Source organism: Marmota flaviventris, unplaced genomic scaffold (genome assembly GCF_047511675.1).
Source record: "Marmota flaviventris isolate mMarFla1 unplaced genomic scaffold, mMarFla1.hap1 Scaffold_132, whole genome shotgun sequence".
NCBI classification, from domain to species: domain Eukaryota; kingdom Metazoa; phylum Chordata; class Mammalia; order Rodentia; family Sciuridae; genus Marmota; species Marmota flaviventris.
This window is the reverse complement of record NW_027287911.1, coordinates 120,722-142,109: the sequence shown is the minus strand read 5'-3', so window position 1 is coordinate 142,109 and position 21,388 is coordinate 120,722. Positions and strand designations below refer to the sequence as shown.

Here is a 21,388-nt window from a genome sequence, read left to right as displayed (position 1 = left end):
TTGGGTCCGAAGGGGGTGACTGCGGTGGCTTTGCAGAGTGGGCCCGAAACTCAGGGCGAGGCACGACCCCAGCGGCGCACTTCTGAGCCTGGCCGGGCGACTGACTGACTGGGAGCCAGCGGGCCGCTGCCCCCGGCCACCCTCTGCCCGGTTTTCCCTGAGTCCCTGAGTGTGTTCCTCCCTCCTGCCCTCCCTGTGCGTGGCTCCACTCGCCAGGCACGCTCAGGGGACGTGTGTGGCCGGCGGCTGGCCATTGCCCAGTCGGACTGCATTTCCGCCTGGGGCGCTCGGCCTGTGTCAGGGTCCCTGGGGTGTCCGAGGGGGGTGCCCGCCTGCCTCTCCGCCCCTGGCTCTCTGGGCTCCGGGCTAGGCTAGGCTAGGTTCGCGCGCGCGGGACACTGAAACGGCCAGGGCTTCTGGGCTTCTCCGCCTGGCGAAAGGCGGGGTGGGCGTGGCGGTGGGGGGCCGGGGGTCCGTGGGGGGGTTGGGGTCGCGGGAGGCCTGGGCCTTGGCTAGGAGCGGCGGAGGAGGCCAGGCCACGCCAGGCCAGGCCGGGGCGGGGCGGGGCGATCCCTGCGGGCGCTTGGTGGGGCTCGCGGTAGGTGGAGCCAGGTGGAGAGGGGCGGTGTTGGAGGCGGGACTCAGCCAGTCCCAGTCTCCCAGGACCCCTGGGCCGCTGCCCGGTGGAGTCAGGTCGGAGCGGAGCGTGAGAGCCCCCAGCCTTGAGTTGAGTTGGGTTGGGCTGTGCTGTTGTGGGGCGGGCGAGGGAGGACCCCTGCGACCACCCCCTCCGATTTCCCCCCTCCACCCCCCTCCCGTCCCCTGGACTGAAGGGTGGAACCCGGAGCAGGCTCTTGAGGCGCCCCCGGGCGGCCCTCCCCGTCTACGGCCATACCACCCTGAACGCGCCCGATCTCATCTGATCTCGGAAGCTAAGCAGGGTCGGGCCTGGTTAGTACTTGGATGGGAGACCGCCTGGGAATACCGGGTGCTGTAGGCTTTTGCGCCCCCTTCCCACACACACTTTTAACTTGCGTGGCCCCGAGAGACAGGCCGTGACCCCCGGGCCCTCGGGCCAGGGCGCAGGCGCAGCCCTGGGCTGCCGGTCGCTGTCCCTTCAGGCCTGCGGCTGGCCTCCCGACGACCAGCGCCCAGCGCCTGCAACAAGGCCCACAGGCCTGGCTCTCCCCAGGGACGCTAGGACACTCACTCCATGAGACCCCGCTGAGCCGAGCCAGGTCCAGGCCACGACCCTCCATGTGCACCCAGACCGACCCCCCCACCCCTCGGCCTGGAGGATGGGGTGTGTGGGGGGGCGACACCCGCCTTCCCCAGAACACGGGGCCCACCCGCGGGGCCCGCTCCCTCACCCGTTCCTGCCACACAAGCAGAACCTTGACACCCAGATCCTGGGAGTGGGAGAGTCCATCGAGCGTCTCTGCCTGGGTCCTTCTCTCTTTGCACCACCTCCGTAAGGTCCCTCCTGTGTCTCTACCTCCTTCCCCACCGCCTTCCTCCGTGAGGGTCCCCCTGAGTCTATCTCTCTCTCTGCCTGTCTCTCCCTTTCACTCTCATCGGAGCAGCAGATGTCTCTGTGGGTCCCTGTTCATCCATCTCTCCTTCTCTCTTGTGCCTCTCTTGGCCTGTGAGGAGGCATCCCTGTCTCCATCTCCCACTCAATCCCTCTCTGGCCTTGACTCTCCTCTCTCTCTCTCTCTCTCTCTCTCTCTCTCACACACACACACACACACACACACACACACAGAGACACACACTCACCCCTCTACCCCCCACCCAACCCCAGCCAACTCACTCTGGGCTGCAAGTCACCAGGTCCATGGTAGCCTGGAGACTGGGCAGTCACAGGTTCTCTCATCTCCCATCTAACTTCCCATGGATGTAAGAGTGGATTCACACATCACCCTTGAAGTGCGCGCAGGACTTCAGGGTGTGTGCTCAGCAGAGGCTGAGAGAGGGCCGAGGAGGCCACAGGGTCTTAGGAGTCTGCGCTGAGAGCCAAGCAAGAGAGCAGATGGCAAAAGAGGGCAGGCGCTCCTGAAAGAGGAGGAAGCAGCCTTCAGAGCAGGCAAGCGGTTCGGGGCCAGGGGGTTGCCATGGAGGACCAGGTGCCAAGAGGAGTTGAAGCCCGGCCGGTGGGGACAGGGAAGCAGAGGCCCCTTGGTCGCGGTCACCGGTCCACCTGCAGAGGACAGGACAAGACGCAGGGCCTGACGACCCGGTGGGCGCGTGTCCCCGCAACGCAACCACCGCTCCCCTCCCTCCCCCCTCTCCCCCCTGCAATGCTTGCAGGGGAGGGGGCTTTCCGTCTGGTGAGGCCGCCGACTAAGCTCCCACAGGGGTTTGAATCAGGGTGCTTCTTCCACAGGCGGTCCTTTCCTGGACACTGGACAGAGGGGTCTATGCCCTTCCTCAGGGCGGTGCTGTGCACGTGCTGGTCGTTGACTGGTACCAACAAGGCGCAGAGCCCTCCGACCTTGGCATTGGGTCCGAAGGGGGTGACTGCGGTGGCTTTGCAGAGTGGGCCCGAAACTCAGGGCGAGGCACGACCCCAGCGGCGCACTTCTGAGCCTGGCCGGGCGACTGACTGACTGGGAGCCAGCGGGCCGCTGCCCCCGGCCACCCTCTGCCCGGTTTTCCCTGAGTCCCTGAGTGTGTTCCTCCCTCCTGCCCTCCCTGTGCGTGGCTCCACTCGCCAGGCACGCTCAGGGGACGTGTGTGGCCGGCGGCTGGCCATTGCCCAGTCGGACTGCATTTCCGCCTGGGGCGCTCGGCCTGTGTCAGGGTCCCTGGGGTGTCCGAGGGGGGTGCCCGCCTGCCTCTCCGCCCCTGGCTCTCTGGGCTCCGGGCTAGGCTAGGCTAGGTTCGCGCGCGCGGGACACTGAAACGGCCAGGGCTTCTGGGCTTCTCCGCCTGGCGAAAGGCGGGGTGGGCGTGGCGGTGGGGGGCCGGGGGTCCGTGGGGGGGTTGGGGTCGCGGGAGGCCTGGGCCTTGGCGAGGAGCGGCGGAGGAGGCCAGGCCACGCCAGGCCACACCAGGCCGGGGCGGGGCGGGGCGGGGCGATCCCTGCGGGGCGCTTGGTGGGGCTCGCGGTAGGTGGAGCCAGGTGGAGAGGGGCGGTGTTGGAGGCGGGACTCAGCCAGTCCCAGTCTCCCAGGACCCCTGGGCCGCTGCCCGGTGGAGTCAGGTCGGAGCGGAGCGTGAGAGCCCCCAGCCTTGAGTTGAGTTGGGTTGGGCTGCGCTGTTGTGGGGCGGGCGAGGGAGGCCCCCTGCGACCACCCCCTCCGATTTCCCCCCTCCACCCCCCTCCCGTCCCCTGGACTGAAGGGTGGAACCCGGAGCAGGCTCTTGAGGCGCCCCCGGGCGGCCCTCCCCGTCTACGGCCATACCACCCTGAACGCGCCCGATCTCATCTGATCTCGGAAGCTAAGCAGGGTCGGGCCTGGTTAGTACTTGGATGGGAGACCGCCTGGGAATACCGGGTGCTGTAGGCTTTTGCGCCCCCTTCCCACACACACTTTTAACTTGCGTGGCCCCGAGAGACAGGCCGTGACCCCCGGGCCCTCGGGCCAGGGCGCAGGCGCAGCCCTGGGCTGCCGGTCGCTGTCCCTTCAGGCCTGCGGCTGGCCTCCCGACGACCAGCGCCCAGCGCCTGCAACAAGGCCCACAGGCCTGGCTCTCCCCAGGGACGCTAGGACACTCACTCCATGAGACCCCGCTGAGCCGAGCCAGGTCCAGGCCACGACCCTCCATGTGCACCCAGACCGACCCCCCCACCCCTCGGCCTGGAGGATGGGGTGTGTGGGGGGGCGACACCCGCCTTCCCCAGAACACGGGGCCCACCCGCGGGGCCCGCTCCCTCACCCGTTCCTGCCACACAAGCAGAACCTTGACACCCAGATCCTGGGAGTGGGAGAGTCCATCGAGCGTCTCTGCCTGGGTCCTTCTCTCTTTGCACCACCTCCGCAAGGTCCCTCCTGTGTCTCTACCTCCTTCCCCACCGCCTTCCTCCGTGAGGGTCCCCCTGAGTCTATCTCTCTCTCTGCCTGTCTCTCCCTTTCACTCTCATCGGAGCAGCAGATGTCTCTGTGGGTCCCTGTTCATCCATCTCTCCTTCTCTCTTGTGCCTCTCTTGGCCTGTGAGGAGGCATCCCTGTCTCCATCTCCCACTCAATCCCTCTCTGTCCTTGACTCTCCTCTCTCTCTCTCTCTCTCTCTCTCTCTCACACACACACACACACACACACACACACACAGAGAGACACACACTCACCCCTCTACCCCCCACCCAACCCCAGCCAACTCACTCTGGGCTGCAAGTCACCAGGTCCATGGTAGCCTGGAGACTGGGCAGTCACAGGTTCTCTCATCTCCCATCTAACTTCCCATGGATGTAAGAGTGGATTCACACATCACCCTTGAAGTGCGCGCAGGACTTCAGGGTGTGTGCTCAGCAGAGGCTGAGAGAGGGCCGAGGAGGCCACAGGGTCTTAGGAGTCTGCGCTGAGAGCCAAGCAAGAGAGCAGATGGCAAAAGAGGGCAGGCGCTCCTGAAAGAGGAGGAAGCAGCCTTCAGAGCAGGCAAGCGGTTCGGGGCCAGGGGGTTGCCATGGAGGACCAGGTGCCAAGAGGAGTTGAAGCCCGGCCGGTGGGGACAGGGAAGCAGAGGCCCCTTGGTCGCGGTCACCGGTCCACCTGCAGAGGACAGGACAAGACGCAGGGCCTGACGACCCGGTGGGCGCGTGTCCCCGCAACGCAACCACCGCTCCCCTCCCTCCCCCCTCTCCCCCCTGCAATGCTTGCAGGGGAGGGGGCTTTCCGTCTGGTGAGGCCGCCGACTAAGCTCCCACAGGGGTTTGAATCAGGGTGCTTCTTCCACAGGCGGTCCTTTCCTGGACACTGGACAGAGGGGTCTATGCCCTTCCTCAGGGCGGTGCTGTGCACGTGCTGGTCGTTGACTGGTACCAACAAGGCGCAGAGCCCTCCGACCTTGGCATTGGGTCCGAAGGGGGTGACTGCGGTGGCTTTGCAGAGTGGGCCCGAAACTCAGGGCGAGGCACGACCCCAGCGGCGCACTTCTGAGCCTGGCCGGGCGACTGACTGACTGGGAGCCAGCGGGCCGCTGCCCCCGGCCACCCTCTGCCCGGTTTTCCCTGAGTCCCTGAGTGTGTTCCTCCCTCCTGCCCTCCCTGTGCGTGGCTCCACTCGCCAGGCACGCTCAGGGGACGTGTGTGGCCGGCGGCTGGCCATTGCCCAGTCGGACTGCATTTCCGCCTGGGGCGCTCGGCCTGTGTCAGGGTCCCTGGGGTGTCCGAGGGGGGTGCCCGCCTGCCTCTCCGCCCCTGGCTCTCTGGGCTCCGGGCTAGGCTAGGCTAGGTTCGCGCGCGCGGGACACTGAAACGGCCAGGGCTTCTGGGCTTCTCCGCCTGGCGAAAGGCGGGGTGGGCGTGGCGGTGGGGGGCCGGGGGTCCGTGGGGGGGTTGGGGTCGCGGGAGGCCTGGGCCTTGGCGAGGAGCGGCGGTGGAGGCCAGGCCACGCCAGGCCACGCCAGGCCGGGGCGGGGCGGGGCGATCCCTGCGGGCGCTTGGTGGGGCTCGCGGTAGGTGGAGCCAGGTGGAGAGGGGCGGTGTTGGAGGCGGGACTCAGCCAGTCCCAGTCTCCCAGGACCCCTGGGCCGCTGCCCGGTGGAGTCAGGTCGGAGCGGAGCGTGAGAGCCCCCAGCCTTGAGTTGAGTTGGGTTGGGCTGTGCTGTTGTGGGGCGGGCGAGGGAGGCCCCCTGCGACCACCCCCTCCGATTTCCCCCCTCCACCCCCCTCCCGTCCCCTGGACTGAAGGGTGGAACCCGGAGCAGGCTCTTGAGGCGCCCCCGGGCGGCCCTCCCCGTCTATGGCCATACCACCCTGAACGCGCCCGATCTCGTCTGATCTCGGAAGCTAAGCAGGGTCGGGCCTGGTTAGTACTTGGATGGGAGACCGCCTGGGAATACCGGGTGCTGTAGGCTTTTGCGCCCCCTTCCCACACACACTTTTAACTTGCGTGGCCCCGAGAGACAGGCCGTGACCCCCGGGCCCTCGGGCCAGGGCACAGGCGCAGCCCTGGGCTGCCGGTCGCTGTCCCTTCAGGCCTGCGGCTGGCCTCCCGACGACCAGCGCCCAGCGCCTGCAACAAGGCCCACAGGCCTGGCTCTCCCCAGGGACGCTAGGACACTCACTCCATGAGACCCCGCTGAGCCGAGCCAGGTCCAGGCCACGACCCTCCATGTGCACCCAGACCGACCCCCCCACCCCTCGGCCTGGAGGATGGGGTGTGTGGGGGGGCGACACCCGCCTTCCCCAGAACACGGGGCCCACCCGCGGGGCCCGCTCCCTCACCCGTTCCTGCCACACAAGCAGAACCTTGACACCCAGATCCTGGGAGTGGGAGAGTCCATCGAGCGTCTCTGCCTGGGTCCTTCTCTCTTTGCACCACCTCCGCAAGGTCCCTCCTGTGTCTCTACCTCCTTCCCCACCGCCTTCCTCCGTGAGGGTCCCCCTGAGTCTATCTCTCTCTCTGCCTGTCTCTCCCTTTCACTCTCATCGGAGCAGCAGATGTCTCTGTGGGTCCCTGTTCATCCATCTCTCCTTCTCTCTTGTGCCTCTCTTGGCCTGTGAGGAGGCATCCCTGTCTCCATCTCCCACTCAATCCCTCTCTGTCCTTGACTCTCCTCTCTCTCTCTCTCTCTCTCTCTCTCTCACACACACACACACACACACACACACACACAGAGAGACACACACTCACCCCTCTACCCCCCACCCAACCCCAGCCAACTCACTCTGGGCTGCAAGTCACCAGGTCCATGGTAGCCTGGAGACTGGGCAGTCACAGGTTCTCTCATCTCCCATCTAACTTCCCATGGATGTAAGAGTGGATTCACACATCACCCTTGAAGTGCGCGCAGGACTTCAGGGTGTGTGCTCAGCAGAGGCTGAGAGAGGGCCGAGGAGGCCACAGGGTCTTAGGAGTCTGCGCTGAGAGCCAAGCAAGAGAGCAGATGGCAAAAGAGGGCAGGCGCTCCTGAAAGAGGAGGAAGCAGCCTTCAGAGCAGGCAAGCGGTTCGGGGCCAGGGGGTTGCCATGGAGGACCAGGTGCCAAGAGGAGTTGAAGCCCGGCCGGTGGGGACAGGGAAGCAGAGGCCCCTTGGTCGCGGTCACCGGTCCACCTGCAGAGGACAGGACAAGACGCAGGGCCTGACGACCCGGTGGGCGCGTGTCCCCGCAACGCAACCACCGCTCCCCTCCCTCCCCCCTCTCCCCCCTGCAATGCTTGCAGGGGAGGGGGCTTTCCGTCTGGTGAGGCCGCCGACTAAGCTCCCACAGGGGTTTGAATCAGGGTGCTTCTTCCACAGGCGGTCCTTTCCTGGACACTGGACAGAGGGGTCTATGCCCTTCCTCAGGGCGGTGCTGTGCACGTGCTGGTCGTTGACTGGTACCAACAAGGCGCAGAGCCCTCCGACCTTGGCATTGGGTCCGAAGGGGGTGACTGCGGTGGCTTTGCAGAGTGGGCCCGAAACTCAGGGCGAGGCACGACCCCAGCGGCGCACTTCTGAGCCTGGCCGGGCGACTGACTGACTGGGAGCCAGCGGGCCGCTGCCCCCGGCCACCCTCTGCCCGGTTTTCCCTGAGTCCCTGAGTGTGTTCCTCCCTCCTGCCCTCCCTGTGCGTGGCTCCACTCGCCAGGCACGCTCAGGGGACGTGTGTGGCCGGCGGCTGGCCATTGCCCAGTCGGACTGCATTTCCGCCTGGGGCGCTGGGCCTGTGTCAGGGTCCCTGGGGTGTCCGAGGGGGGTGCCCGCCTGCCTCTCCGCCCCTGGCTCTCTGGGCTCCGGGCTAGGCTAGGCTAGGTTCGCGCGCGCGGGACACTGAAACGGCCAGGGCTTCTGGGCTTCTCCGCCTGGCGAAAGGCGGGGTGGGCGTGGCGGTGGGGGGCCGGGGGTCCGTGGGGGGGTTGGGGTCGCGGGAGGCCTGGGCCTTGGCGAGGAGCGGCGGTGGAGGCCAGGCCACGCCAGGCCACGCCAGGCCGGGGCGGGGCGGTGCGATCCCTGCGGGCGCTTGGTGGGGCTCGCGGTAGGTGGAGCCAGGTGGAGAGGGGCGGTGTTGGAGGCGGGACTCAGCCAGTCCCAGTCTCCCAGGACCCCTGGGCCGCTGCCCGGTGGAGTCAGGTCGGAGCGGAGCGTGAGAGCCCCCAGCCTTGAGTTGAGTTGGGTTGGGCTGTGCTGTTGTGGGGCGGGCGAGGGAGGCCCCCTGCGACCACCCCCTCCGATTTCCCCCCTCCACCCCCCTCCCGTCCCCTGGACTGAAGGGTGGAACCCAGAGCAGGCTCTTGAGGCGCCCCCGGGCGGCCCTCCCCGTCTATGGCCATACCACCCTGAACGCGCCCGATCTCGTCTGATCTCGGAAGCTAAGCAGGGTCGGGCCTGGTTAGTACTTGGATGGGAGACCGCCTGGGAATACCGGGTGCTGTAGGCTTTTGCGCCCCCTTCCCACACACACTTTTAACTTGCGTGGCCCCGAGAGACAGGCCGTGACCCCCGGGCCCTCGGGCCAGGGCGCAGGCGCAGCCCTGGGCTGCCGGTCGCTGTCCCTTCAGGCCTGCGGCTGGCCTCCCGACGACCAGCGCCCAGCGCCTGCAACAAGGCCCACAGGCCTGGCTCTCCCCAGGGACGCTAGGACACTCACTCCATGAGACCCCGCTGAGCCGAGCCAGGTCCAGGCCACGACCCTCCATGTGCACCCAGACCGACCCCCCCACCCCTCGGCCTGGAGGATGGGGTGTGTGGGGGGGCGACACCCGCCTTCCCCAGAACACGGGGCCCACCCGCGGGGCCCGCTCCCTCACCCGTTCCTGCCACACAAGCAGAACCTTGACACCCAGATCCTGGGAGTGGGAGAGTCCATCGAGCGTCTCTGCCTGGGTCCTTCTCTCTTTGCACCACCTCCGCAAGGTCCTTCCTGTGTCTCTACCTCCTTCCCCACCGCCTTCCTCCGTGAGGGTCCCCCTGAGTCTATCTCTCTATCTGCCTGTCTCTCCCTTTCACTCTCATCGGAGCAGCAGATGTCTCTGTGGGTCCCTGTTCATCCATCTCTCCTTCTCTCTTGTGCGTCTCTTGGCCTGTGAGGAGGCATCCCTGTCTCCATCTCCCACTCAATCCCTCTCTGGCCTTGACTCTCCTCTCTCTCTCTCTCTCTCTCTCTCTCTCTCTCTCTCTCACACACACACACACACACACACACACAGAGAGACACACACTCACCCCTCTACCCCCCACCCAACCCCAGCCAACTCACTCTGGGCTGCAAGTCACCAGGTCCATGGTAGCCTGGAGACTGGGCAGTCACAGGTTCTCTCATCTCCCATCTAACTTCCCATGGATGTAAGAGTGGATTCACACATCACCCTTGAAGTGCGCGCAGGACTTCAGGGTGTGTGCTCAGCAGAGGCTGAGAGAGGGCCGAGGAGGCCACAGGGTCTTAGGAGTCTGCGCTGAGAGCCAAGCAAGAGAGCAGATGGCAAAAGAGGGCAGGCGCTCCTGAAAGAGGAGGAAGCAGCCTTCAGAGCAGGCAAGCGGTTCGGGGCCAGGGGGTTGCCATGGAGGACCAGGTGCCAAGAGGAGTTGAAGCCCGGCCGGTGGGGACAGGGAAGCAGAGGCCCCTTGGTCGCGGTCACCGGTCCACCTGCAGAGGACAGGACAAGACGCAGGGCCTGACGACCCGGTGGGCGCGTGTCCCCGCAACGCAACCACCGCTCCCCTCCCTCCCCCCTCTCCCCCCTGCAATGCTTGCAGGGGAGGGGGCTTTCCGTCTGGTGAGGCCGCCGACTAAGCTCCCACAGGGGTTTGAATCAGGGTGCTTCTTCCACAGGCGGTCCTTTCCTGGACACTGGACAGAGGGGTCTATGCCCTTCCTCAGGGCGGTGCTGTGCACGTGCTGGTCGTTGACTGGTACCAACAAGGCGCAGAGCCCTCCGACCTTGGCATTGGGTCCGAAGGGGGTGACTGCGGTGGCTTTGCAGAGTGGGCCCGAAACTCAGGGCGAGGCACGACCCCAGCGGCGCACTTCTGAGCCTGGCCGGGCGACTGACTGACTGGGAGCCAGCGGGCCGCTGCCCCCGGCCACCCTCTGCCCGGTTTTCCCTGAGTCCCTGAGTGTGTTCCTCCCTCCTGCCCTCCCTGTGCGTGGCTCCACTCGCCAGGCACGCTCAGGGGACGTGTGTGGCCGGCGGCTGGCCATTGCCCAGTCGGACTGCATTTCCGCCTGGGGCGCTCGGCCTGTGTCAGGGTCCCTGGGGTGTCCGAGGGGGGTGCCCGCCTGCCTCTCCGCCCCTGGCTCTCTGGGCTCCGGGCTAGGCTAGGCTAGGTTCGCGCGCGCGGGACACTGAAACGGCCAGGGCTTCTGGGCTTCTCCGCCTGGCGAAAGGCGGGGTGGGCGTGGCGGTGGGGGGCCGGGGGTCCGTGGGGGGGTTGGGGTCGCGGGAGGCCTGGGCCTTGGCGAGGAGCGGCGGAGGAGGCCAGGCCACGCCAGGCCACACCAGGCCGGGGCGGGGCGGGGCGGGGCGATCCCTGCGGGGCGCTTGGTGGGGCTCGCGGTAGGTGGAGCCAGGTGGAGAGGGGCGGTGTTGGAGGCGGGACTCAGCCAGTCCCAGTCTCCCAGGACCCCTGGGCCGCTGCCCGGTGGAGTCAGGTCGGAGCGGAGCGTGAGAGCCCCCAGCCTTGAGTTGAGTTGGGTTGGGCTGCGCTGTTGTGGGGCGGGCGAGGGAGGCCCCCTGCGACCACCCCCTCCGATTTCCCCCCTCCACCCCCCTCCCGTCCCCTGGACTGAAGGGTGGAACCCGGAGCAGGCTCTTGAGGCGCCCCCGGGCGGCCCTCCCCGTCTACGGCCATACCACCCTGAACACGCCCGATCTCATCTGATCTCGGAAGCTAAGCAGGGTCGGGCCTGGTTAGTACTTGGATGGGAGACCGCCCGGGAATACCGGGTGCTGTAGGCTTTTGCGCCCCCTTCCCACACACACTTTTAACTTGCGTGGCCCCGAGAGACAGGCCGTGACCCCCGGGCCCTCGGGCCAGGGCGCAGGCGCAGCCCTGGGCTGCCGGTCGCTGTCCCTTCAGGCCTGCGGCTGGCCTCCCGACGACCAGCGCCCAGCGCCTGCAACAAGGCCCACAGGCCTGGCTCTCCCCAGGGACGCTAGGACACTCACTCCATGAGACCCCGCTGAGCCGAGCCAGGTCCAGGCCACGACCCTCCATGTGCACCCAGACCGACCCCCCCACCCCTCGGCCTGGAGGATGGGGTGTGTGGGGGGGCGACACCCGCCTTCCCCAGAACACGGGGCCCACCCGCGGGGCCCGCTCCCTCACCCGTTCCTGCCACACAAGCAGAACCTTGACACCCAGATCCTGGGAGTGGGAGAGTCCATCGAGCGTCTCTGCCTGGGTCCTTCTCTCTTTGCACCACCTCCGCAAGGTCCCTCCTGTGTCTCTACCTCCTTCCCCACCGCCTTCCTCCGTGAGGGTCCCCCTGAGTCTATCTCTCTCTCTGCCTGTCTCTCCCTTTCACTCTCATCGGAGCAGCAGATGTCTCTGTGGGTCCCTGTTCATCCATCTCTCCTTCTCTCTTGTGCCTCTCTTGGCCTGTGAGGAGGCATCCCTGTCTCCATCTCCCACTCAATCCCTCTCTGTCCTTGACTCTCCTCTCTCTCTCTCTCTCTCTCTCTCTCTCACACACACACACACAAACACACACACACACAGAGAGACACACACTCACCCCTCTACCCCCCACCCAACCCCAGCCAACTCACTCTGGGCTGCAAGTCACCAGGTCCATGGTAGCCTGGAGACTGGGCAGTCACAGGTTCTCTCATCTCCCATCTAACTTCCCATGGATGTAAGAGTGGATTCACACATCACCCTTGAAGTGCGCGCAGGACTTCAGGGTGTGTGCTCAGCAGAGGCTGAGAGAGGGCCGAGGAGGCCACAGGGTCTTAGGAGTCTGCGCTGAGAGCCAAGCAAGAGAGCAGATGGCAAAAGAGGGCAGGCGCTCCTGAAAGAGGAGGAAGCAGCCTTCAGAGCAGGCAAGCGGTTCGGGGCCAGGGGGTTGCCATGGAGGACCAGGTGCCAAGAGGAGTTGAAGCCCGGCCGGTGGGGACAGGGAAGCAGAGGCCCCTTGGTCGCGGTCACCGGTCCACCTGCAGAGGACAGGACAAGACGCAGGGCCTGACGACCCGGTGGGCGCGTGTCCCCGCAACGCAACCACCGCTCCCCTCCCTCCCCCCTCTCCCCCCTGCAATGCTTGCAGGGGAGGGGGCTTTCCGTCTGGTGAGGCCGCCGACTAAGCTCCCACAGGGGTTTGAATCAGGGTGCTTCTTCCACAGGCGGTCCTTTCCTGGACACTGGACAGAGGGGTCTATGCCCTTCCTCAGGGCGGTGCTGTGCACGTGCTGGTCGTTGACTGGTACCAACAAGGCGCAGAGCCCTCCGACCTTGGCATTGGGTCCGAAGGGGGTGACTGCGGTGGCTTTGCAGAGTGGGCCCGAAACTCAGGGCGAGGCACGACCCCAGCGGCGCACTTCTGAGCCTGGCCGGGCGACTGACTGACTGGGAGCCAGCGGGCCGCTGCCCCCGGCCACCCTCTGCCCGGTTTTCCCTGAGTCCCTGAGTGTGTTCCTCCCTCCTGCCCTCCCTGTGCGTGGCTCCACTCGCCAGGCACGCTCAGGGGACGTGTGTGGCCGGCGGCTGGCCATTGCCCAGTCGGACTGCATTTCCGCCTGGGGCGCTCGGCCTGTGTCAGGGTCCCTGGGGTGTCCGAGGGGGGTGCCCGCCTGCCTCTCCGCCCCTGGCTCTCTGGGCTCCGGGCTAGGCTAGGCTAGGTTCGCGCGCGCGGGACACTGAAACGGCCAGGGCTTCTGGGCTTCTCCGCCTGGCGAAAGGCGGGGTGGGCGTGGCGGTGGGGGGCCGGGGGTCCGTGGGGGGGTTGGGGTCGCGGGAGGCCTGGGCCTTGGCGAGGAGCGGCGGTGGAGGCCAGGCCACGCCAGGCCACGCCAGGCCGGGGCGGGGCGGGGCGATCCCTGCGGGCGCTTGGTGGGGCTCGCGGTAGGTGGAGCCAGGTGGAGAGGGGCGGTGTTGGAGGCGGGACTCAGCCAGTCCCAGTCTCCCAGGACCCCTGGGCCGCTGCCCGGTGGAGTCAGGTCGGAGCGGAGCGTGAGAGCCCCCAGCCTTGAGTTGAGTTGGGTTGGGCTGTGCTGTTGTGGGGCGGGCGAGGGAGGCCCCCTGCGACCACCCCCTCCGATTTCCCCCCTCCACCCCCCTCCCGTCCCCTGGACTGAAGGGTGGAACCCGGAGCAGGCTCTTGAGGCGCCCCCGGGCGGCCCTCCCCGTCTATGGCCATACCACCCTGAACGCGCCCGATCTCGTCTGATCTCGGAAGCTAAGCAGGGTCGGGCCTGGTTAGTACTTGGATGGGAGACCGCCTGGGAATACCGGGTGCTGTAGGCTTTTGCGCCCCCTTCCCACACACACTTTTAACTTGCGTGGCCCCGAGAGACAGGCCGTGACCCCCGGGCCCTCGGGCCAGGGCGCAGGCGCAGCCCTGGGCTGCCGGTCGCTGTCCCTTCAGGCCTGCGGCTGGCCTCCCGACGACCAGCGCCCAGCGCCTGCAACAAGGCCCACAGGCCTGGCTCTCCCCAGGGACGCTAGGACACTCACTCCATGAGACCCCGCTGAGCCGAGCCAGGTCCAGGCCACGACCCTCCATGTGCACCCAGACCGACCCCCCCACCCCTCGGCCTGGAGGATGGGGTGTGTGGGGGGGCGACACCCGCCTTCCCCAGAACACGGGGCCCACCCGCGGGGCCCGCTCCCTCACCCGTTCCTGCCACACAAGCAGAACCTTGACACCCAGATCCTGGGAGTGGGAGAGTCCATCGAGCGTCTCTGCCTGGGTCCTTCTCTCTTTGCACCACCTCCGCAAGGTCCTTCCTGTGTCTCTACCTCCTTCCCCACCGCCTTCCTCCGTGAGGGTCCCCCTGAGTCTATCTCTCTATCTGCCTGTCTCTCCCTTTCACTCTCATCGGAGCAGCAGATGTCTCTGTGGGTCCCTGTTCATCCATCTCTCCTTCTCTCTTGTGCGTCTCTTGGCCTGTGAGGAGGCATCCCTGTCTCCATCTCCCACTCAATCCCTCTCTGGCCTTGACTCTCCTCTCTCTCTCTCTCTCTCTCTCTCTCTCTCTCTCTCTCTCTCACACACACACACACACACACACAGAGAGACACACACTCACCCCTCTACCCCCCACCCAACCCCAGCCAACTCACTCTGGGCTGCAAGTCACCAGGTCCATGGTAGCCTGGAGACTGGGCAGTCACAGGTTCTCTCATCTCCCATCTAACTTCCCATGGATGTAAGAGTGGATTCACACATCACCCTTGAAGTGCGCGCAGGACTTCAGGGTGTGTGCTCAGCAGAGGCTGAGAGAGGGCCGAGGAGGCCACAGGGTCTTAGGAGTCTGCGCTGAGAGCCAAGCAAGAGAGCAGATGGCAAAAGAGGGCAGGCGCTCCTGAAAGAGGAGGAAGCAGCCTTCAGAGCAGGCAAGCGGTTCGGGGCCAGGGGGTTGCCATGGAGGACCAGGTGCCAAGAGGAGTTGAAGCCCGGCCGGTGGGGACAGGGAAGCAGAGGCCCCTTGGTCGCGGTCACCGGTCCACCTGCAGAGGACAGGACAAGACGCAGGGCCTGACGACCCGGTGGGCGCGTGTCCCCGCAACGCAACCACCGCTCCCCTCCCTCCCCCCTCTCCCCCCTGCAATGCTTGCAGGGGAGGGGGCTTTCCGTCTGGTGAGGCCGCCGACTAAGCTCCCACAGGGGTTTGAATCAGGGTGCTTCTTCCACAGGCGGTCCTTTCCTGGACACTGGACAGAGGGGTCTATGCCCTTCCTCAGGGCGGTGCTGTGCACGTGCTGGTCGTTGACTGGTACCAACAAGGCGCAGAGCCCTCCGACCTTGGCATTGGGTCCGAAGGGGGTGACTGCGGTGGCTTTGCAGAGTGGGCCCGAAACTCAGGGCGAGGCACGACCCCAGCGGAGCACTTCTGAGCCTGGCCGGGCGACTGACTGACTGGGAGCCAGCGGGCCGCTGCCCCCGGCCACCCTCTGCCCGGTTTTCCCTGAGTCCCTGAGTGTGTTCCTCCCTCCTGCCCTCCCTGTGCGTGGCTCCACTCGCCAGGCACGCTCAGGGGACGTGTGTGGCCGGCGGCTGGCCATTGCCCAGTCGGACTGCATTTCCGCCTGGGGCGCTCGGCCTGTGTCAGGGTCCCTGGGGTGTCCGAGGGGGGTGCCCGCCTGCCTCTCCGCCCCTGGCTCTCTGGGCTCCGGGCTAGGCTAGGCTAGGTTCGCGCGCGCGGGACACTGAAACGGCCAGGGCTTCTGGGCTTCTCCGCCTGGCGAAAGGCGGGGTGGGCGTGGCGGTGGGGGGCCGGGGGTCCGTGGGGGGGTTGGGGTCGCGGGAGGCCTGGGCCTTGGCGAGGAGCGGCGGTGGAGGCCAGGCCACGCCAGGCCACGCCAGGCCGGGGCGGGGCGGGGCGATCCCTGCGGGCGCTTGGTGGGGCTCGCGGTAGGTGGAGCCAGGTGGAGAGGGGCGGTGTTGGAGGCGGGACTCAGCCAGTCCCAGTCTCCCAGGACCCCTGGGCCGCTGCCCGGTGGAGTCAGGTCGGAGCGGAGCGTGAGAGCCCCCAGCCTTGAGTTGAGTTGGGTTGGGCTGTGCTGTTGTGGGGCGGGCGAGGGAGGACCCCTGCGACCACCCCCTCCGATTTCCCCCCTCCACCCCCCTCCCGTCCCCTGGACTGAAGGGTGGAACCCGGAGCAGGCTCTTGAGGCGCCCCCGGGCGGCCCTCCCCGTCTACGGCCATACCACCCTGAACGCGCCCGATCTCGTCTGATCTCGGAAGCTAAGCAGGGTCGGGCCTGGTTAGTACTTGGATGGGAGACCGCCTGGGAATACCGGGTGCTGTAGGCTTTTGCGCCCCCTTCCCACACACACTTTTAACTTGCGTGGCCCCGAGAGACAGGCCGTGACCCCCGGGCCCTCGGGCCAGGGCACAGGCGCAGCCCTGGGCTGCCGGTCGCTGTCCCTTCAGGCCTGCGGCTGGCCTCCCGACGACCAGCGCCCAGCGCCTGCAACAAGGCCCACAGGCCTGGCTCTCCCCAGGGACGCTAGGACACTCACTCCATGAGACCCCGCTGAGCCGAGCCAGGTCCAGGCCACGACCCTCCATGTGCACCCAGACCGACCCCCCCACCCCTCGGCCTGGAGGATGGGGTGTGTGGGGGGGCGACACCCGCCTTCCCCAGAACACGGGGCCCACCCGCGGGGCCCGCTCCCTCACCCGTTCCTGCCACACAAGCAGAACCTTGACACCCAGATCCTGGGAGTGGGAGAGTCCATCGAGCGTCTCTGCCTGGGTCCTTCTCTCTTTGCACCACCTCCGCAAGGTCCCTCCTGTGTCTCTACCTCCTTCCCCACCGCCTTCCTCCGTGAGGGTCCCCCTGAGTCTATCTCTCTCTCTGCCTGTCTCTCCCTTTCACTCTCATCGGAGCAGCAGATGTCTCTGTGGGTCCCTGTTCATCCATCTCTCCTTCTCTCTTGTGCCTCTCTTGGCCTGTGAGGAGGCATCCCTGTCTCCATCTCCCACTCAATCCCTCTCTGGCCTTGACTCTCCTCTCTCTCTCTCTCTCTCTCTCTCTCTCTCACACACACACACACACACACACACACACAGAGAGACACACACTCACCCCTCTACCCCCCACCCAACCCCAGCCAACTCACTCTGGGCTGCAAGTCACCAGGTCCATGGTAGCCTGGAGACTGGGCAGTCACAGGTTCTCTCATCTCCCATCTAACTTCCCATGGATGTAAGAGTGGATTCACACATCACCCTTGAAGTGCGCGCAGGACTTCAGGGTGTGTGCTCAGCAGAGGCTGAGAGAGGGCCGAGGAGGCCACAGGGTCTTAGGAGTCTGCGCTGAGAGCCAAGCAAGAGAGCAGATGGCAAAAGAGGGCAGGCGCTCCTGAAAGAGGAGGAAGCAGCCTTCAGAGCAGGCAAGCGGTTCGGGGCCAGGGGGTTGCCATGGAGGACCAGGTGCCAAGAGGAGTTGAAGCCCGGCCGGTGGGGACAGGGAAGCAGAGGCCCCTTGGTCGCGGTCACCGGTCCACCTGCAGAGGACAGGACAAGACGCAGGGCCTGACGACCCGGTGGGCGCGTGTCCCCGCAACGCAACCACCGCTCCCCTCCCTCCCCCCTCTCCCCCCTGCAATGCTTGCAGGGGAGGGGGCTTTCCGTCTGGTGAGGCCGCCGACTAAGCTCCCACAGGGGTTTGAATCAGGGTGCTTCTTCCACAGGCGGTCCTTTCCTGGACACTGGACAGAGGGGTCTATGCCCTTCCTCAGGGCGGTGCTGTGCACGTGCTGGTCGTTGACTGGTACCAACAAGGCGCAGAGCCCTCCGACCTTGGCATTGGGTCCGAAGGGGGTGACTGCGGTGGCTTTGCAGAGTGGGCCCGAAACTCAGGGCGAGGCACGACCCCAGCGGCGCACTTCTGAGCCTGGCCGGGCGACTGACTGACTGGGAGCCAGCGGGCCGCTGCCCCCGGCCACCCTCTGCCCGGTTTTCCCTGAGTCCCTGAGTGTGTTCCTCCCTCCTGCCCTCCCTGTGCGTGGCTCCACTCGCCAGGCACGCTCAGGGGACGTGTGTGGCCGGCGGCTGGCCATTGCCCAGTCGGACTGCATTTCCGCCTGGGGCGCTGGGCCTGTGTCAGGGTCCCTGGGGTGTCCGAGGGGGGTGCCCGCCTGCCTCTCCGCCCCTGGCTCTCTGGGCTCCGGGCTAGGCTAGGCTAGGTTCGCGCGCGCGGGACACTGAAACGGCCAGGGCTTCTGGGCTTCTCCGCCTGGCGAAAGGCGGGGTGGGCGTGGCGGTGGGGGGCCGGGGGTCCGTGGGGGGGTTGGGGTCGCGGGAGGCCTGGGCCTTGGCGAGGAGCGGCGGTGGAGGCCAGGCCACGCCAGGCCACGCCAGGCCGGGGCGGGGCGGTGCGATCCCTGCGGGCGCTTGGTGGGGCTCGCGGTAGGTGGAGCCAGGTGGAGAGGGGCGGTGTTGGAGGCGGGACTCAGCCAGTCCCAGTCTCCCAGGACCCCTGGGCCGCTGCCCGGTGGAGTCAGGTCGGAGCGGAGCGTGAGAGCCCCCAGCCTTGAGTTGAGTTGGGTTGGGCTGTGCTGTTGTGGGGCGGGCGAGGGAGGCCCCCTGCGACCACCCCCTCCGATTTCCCCCCTCCACCCCCCTCCCGTCCCCTGGACTGAAGGGTGGAACCCAGAGCAGGCTCTTGAGGCGCCCCCGGGCGGCCCTCCCCGTCTATGGCCATACCACCCTGAACGCGCCCGATCTCGTCTGATCTCGGAAGCTAAGCAGGGTCGGGCCTGGTTAGTACTTGGATGGGAGACCGCCTGGGAATACCGGGTGCTGTAGGCTTTTGCGCCCCCTTCCCACACACACTTTTAACTTGCGTGGCCCCGAGAGACAGGCCGTGACCCCCGGGCCCTCGGGCCAGGGCGCAGGCGCAGCCCTGGGCTGCCGGTCGCTGTCCCTTCAGGCCTGCGGCTGGCCTCCCGACGACCAGCGCCCAGCGCCTGCAACAAGGCCCACAGGCCTGGCTCTCCCCAGGGACGCTAGGACACTCACTCCATGAGACCCCGCTGAGCCGAGCCAGGTCCAGGCCACGACCCTCCATGTGCACCCAGACCGACCCCCCCACCCCTCGGCCTGGAGGATGGGGTGTGTGGGGGGGCGACACCCGCCTTCCCCAGAACACGGGGCCCACCCGCGGGGCCCGCTCCCTCACCCGTTCCTGCCACACAAGCAGAACCTTGACACCCAGATCCTGGGAGTGGGAGAGTCCATCGAGCGTCTCTGCCTGGGTCCTTCTCTCTTTGCACCACCTCCGCAAGGTCCTTCCTGTGTCTCTACCTCCTTCCCCACCGCCTTCCTCCGTGAGGGTCCCCCTGAGTCTATCTCTCTCTCTGCCTGTCTCTCCCTTTCACTCTCATCGGAGCAGCAGATGTCTCTGTGGGTCCCTGTTCATCCATCTCTCCTTCTCTCTTGTGCGTCTCTTGGCCTGTGAGGAGGCATCCCTGTCTCCATCTCCCACTCAATCCCTCTCTGGCCTTGACTCTCCTCTCTCTCTCTCTCTCTCTCTCTCTCTCTCACACACACACACACACACACACACAGAGAGACACACACTCACCCCTCTACCCCCCACCCAACCCCAGCCAACTCACTCTGGGCTGCAAGTCACCAGGTCCATGGTAGCCTGGAGACTGGGCAGTCACAGGTTCTCTCATCTCCCATCTAACTTCCCATGGATGTAAGAGTGGATTCACACATCACCCTTGAAGTGCGCGCAGGACTTCAGGGTGTGTGCTCAGCAGAGGCTGAGAGAGGGCCGAGGAGGCCACAGGGTCTTAGGAGTCTGCGCTGAGAGCCAAGCAAGAGAGCAGATGGCAAAAGAGGGCAGGCGCTCCTGAAAGAGGAGGAAGCAGCCTTCAGAGCAGGCAAGCGGTTCGGGGCCAGGGGGTTGCCATGGAGGACCAGGTGCCAAGAGGAGTTGAAGCCCGGCCGGTGGGGACAGGGAAGCAGAGGCCCCTTGGTCGCGGTCACCGGTCCACCTGCAGAGGACAGGACAAGACGCAGGGCCTGACGACCCGGTGGGCGCGTGTCCCCGCAACGCAACCACCGCTCCCCTCCCTCCCCCCTCTCCCCCCTGCAATGCTTGCAGGGGAGGGGGCTTTCCGTCTGGTGAGGCCGCCGACTAAGCTCCCACAGGGGTTTGAATCAGGGTGCTTCTTCCACAGGCGGTCCTTTCCTGGACACTGGACAGAGGGGTCTATGCCCTTCCTCAGGGCGGTGCTGTGCACGTGCTGGTCGTTGACTGGTACCAACAAGGCGCAGAGCCCTCCGACCTTGGCATTGGGTCCGAAGGGGGTGACTGCGGTGGCTTTGCAGAGTGGGCCCGAAACTCAGGGCGAGGCACGACCCCAGCGGCGCACTTCTGAGCCTGGCCGGGCGACTGACTGACTGGGAGCCAGCGGGCCGCTGCCCCCGGCCACCCTCTGCCCGGTTTTCCCTGAGTCCCTGAGTGTGTTCCTCCCTCCTGCCCTCCCTGTGCGTGGCTCCACTCGCCAGGCACGCTCAGGGGACGTGTGTGGCCGGCGGCTGGCCATTGCCCAGTCGGACTGCATTTCCGCCTGGGGCGCTCGGCCTGTGTCAGGGTCCCTGGGGTGTCCGAGGGGGGTGCCCGCCTGCCTCTCCGCCCCTGGCTCTCTGGGCTCCGGGCTAGGCTAGGCTAGGTTCGCGCGCGCGGGACACTGAAACGGCCAGGGCTTCTGGGCTTCTCCGCCTGGCGAAAGGCGGGGTGGGCGTGGCGGTGGGGGGCCGGGGGTCCGTGGGGGGGTTGGGGTCGCGGGAGGCCTGGGCCTTGGCGAGGAGCGGCGGTGGAGGCCAGGCCACGCCAGGCCACGCCAGGCCGGGGCGGGGCGGGGCGATCCCTGCGGGCGCTTGGTGGGGCTCGCGGTAGGTGGAGCCAGGTGGAGAGGGGCGGTGTTGGAGGCGGGACTCAGCCAGTCCCAGTCTCCCAGGACCCCTGGGCCGCTGCCCGGTGGAGTCAGGTCGGAGCGGAGCGTGAGAGCCCCCAGCCTTGAGTTGAGTTGGGTTGGGCTGTGCTGTTGTGGGGCGGGCGAGGGAGGACCCCTGCGACCACCCCCTCCGATTTCCCCCCTCCACCCCCCTCCCGTCCCCTGGACTGAAGGGTGGAACCCGGAGCAGGCTCTTGAGGCGCCCCCGGGCGGCCCTCCCCGTCTACGGCCATACCACCCTGAACGCGCCCGATCTCGTCTGATCTCGGAAGCTAAGCAGGGTCGGGCCTGGTTAGTACTTGGATGGGAGACCGCCTGGGAATACCGGGTGCTGTAGGCTTTTGCGCCCCCTTCCCACACACACTTTTAACTTGCGTGGCCCCGAGAGACAGGCCGTGACCCCCGGGCCCTCGGGCCAGGGCACAGGCGCAGCCCTGGGCTGCCGGTCGCTGTCCCTTCAGGCCTGCGGCTGGCCTCCCGACGACCAGCGCCCAGCGCCTGCAACAAGGCCCACAGGCCTGGCTCTCCCCAGGGACGCTAGGACACTCACTCCATGAGACCCCGCTGAGCCGAGCCAGGTCCAGGCCACGACCCTCCATGTGCACCCAGACCGACCCCCCCACCCCTCGGCCTGGAGGATGGGGTGTGTGGGGGGGCGAC

At 66.9% G+C, this 21,388-nt stretch overlaps 9 non-coding genes across 9 annotated transcripts; all 9 read left to right on the top strand.

Annotated features, from left to right (window-relative positions):
- The first annotated feature begins 881 nt into the window (after positions 1-881).
- On the top strand, positions 882-1,000 carry LOC139703884 (5S ribosomal RNA). The gene has a single exon (XR_011705962.1). It is a non-coding gene; the product is annotated as a 5S ribosomal RNA (ribosomal RNA).
- A 2,393-nt stretch (positions 1,001-3,393) lies between these two features.
- Positions 3,394-3,512, top strand: LOC139703883 (5S ribosomal RNA). The gene has a single exon (XR_011705961.1). It is a non-coding gene; the product is annotated as a 5S ribosomal RNA (ribosomal RNA).
- A 2,387-nt stretch (positions 3,513-5,899) lies between these two features.
- LOC139703849 (5S ribosomal RNA) lies at positions 5,900-6,018 on the top strand. Its single transcript, XR_011705928.1, has one exon. It is a non-coding gene; the product is annotated as a 5S ribosomal RNA (ribosomal RNA).
- Positions 6,019-8,405: 2,387 nt separating this feature from the next.
- LOC139703848 (5S ribosomal RNA) lies at positions 8,406-8,524 on the top strand. The gene has a single exon (XR_011705927.1). It is a non-coding gene; the product is annotated as a 5S ribosomal RNA (ribosomal RNA).
- Positions 8,525-10,923: 2,399 nt separating this feature from the next.
- On the top strand, positions 10,924-11,042 carry LOC139703840 (5S ribosomal RNA). Its single transcript, XR_011705919.1, has one exon. It is a non-coding gene; the product is annotated as a 5S ribosomal RNA (ribosomal RNA).
- Positions 11,043-13,429: 2,387 nt separating this feature from the next.
- On the top strand, positions 13,430-13,548 carry LOC139703847 (5S ribosomal RNA). Its single transcript, XR_011705926.1, has one exon. It is a non-coding gene; the product is annotated as a 5S ribosomal RNA (ribosomal RNA).
- A 2,393-nt stretch (positions 13,549-15,941) lies between these two features.
- On the top strand, positions 15,942-16,060 carry LOC139703911 (5S ribosomal RNA). The gene has a single exon (XR_011705989.1). It is a non-coding gene; the product is annotated as a 5S ribosomal RNA (ribosomal RNA).
- Positions 16,061-18,447: 2,387 nt separating this feature from the next.
- LOC139703846 (5S ribosomal RNA) lies at positions 18,448-18,566 on the top strand. Its single transcript, XR_011705925.1, has one exon. It is a non-coding gene; the product is annotated as a 5S ribosomal RNA (ribosomal RNA).
- Positions 18,567-20,949: 2,383 nt separating this feature from the next.
- On the top strand, positions 20,950-21,068 carry LOC139703910 (5S ribosomal RNA). Its single transcript, XR_011705988.1, has one exon. It is a non-coding gene; the product is annotated as a 5S ribosomal RNA (ribosomal RNA).
- Positions 21,069-21,388: the final 320 nt, after the last annotated feature.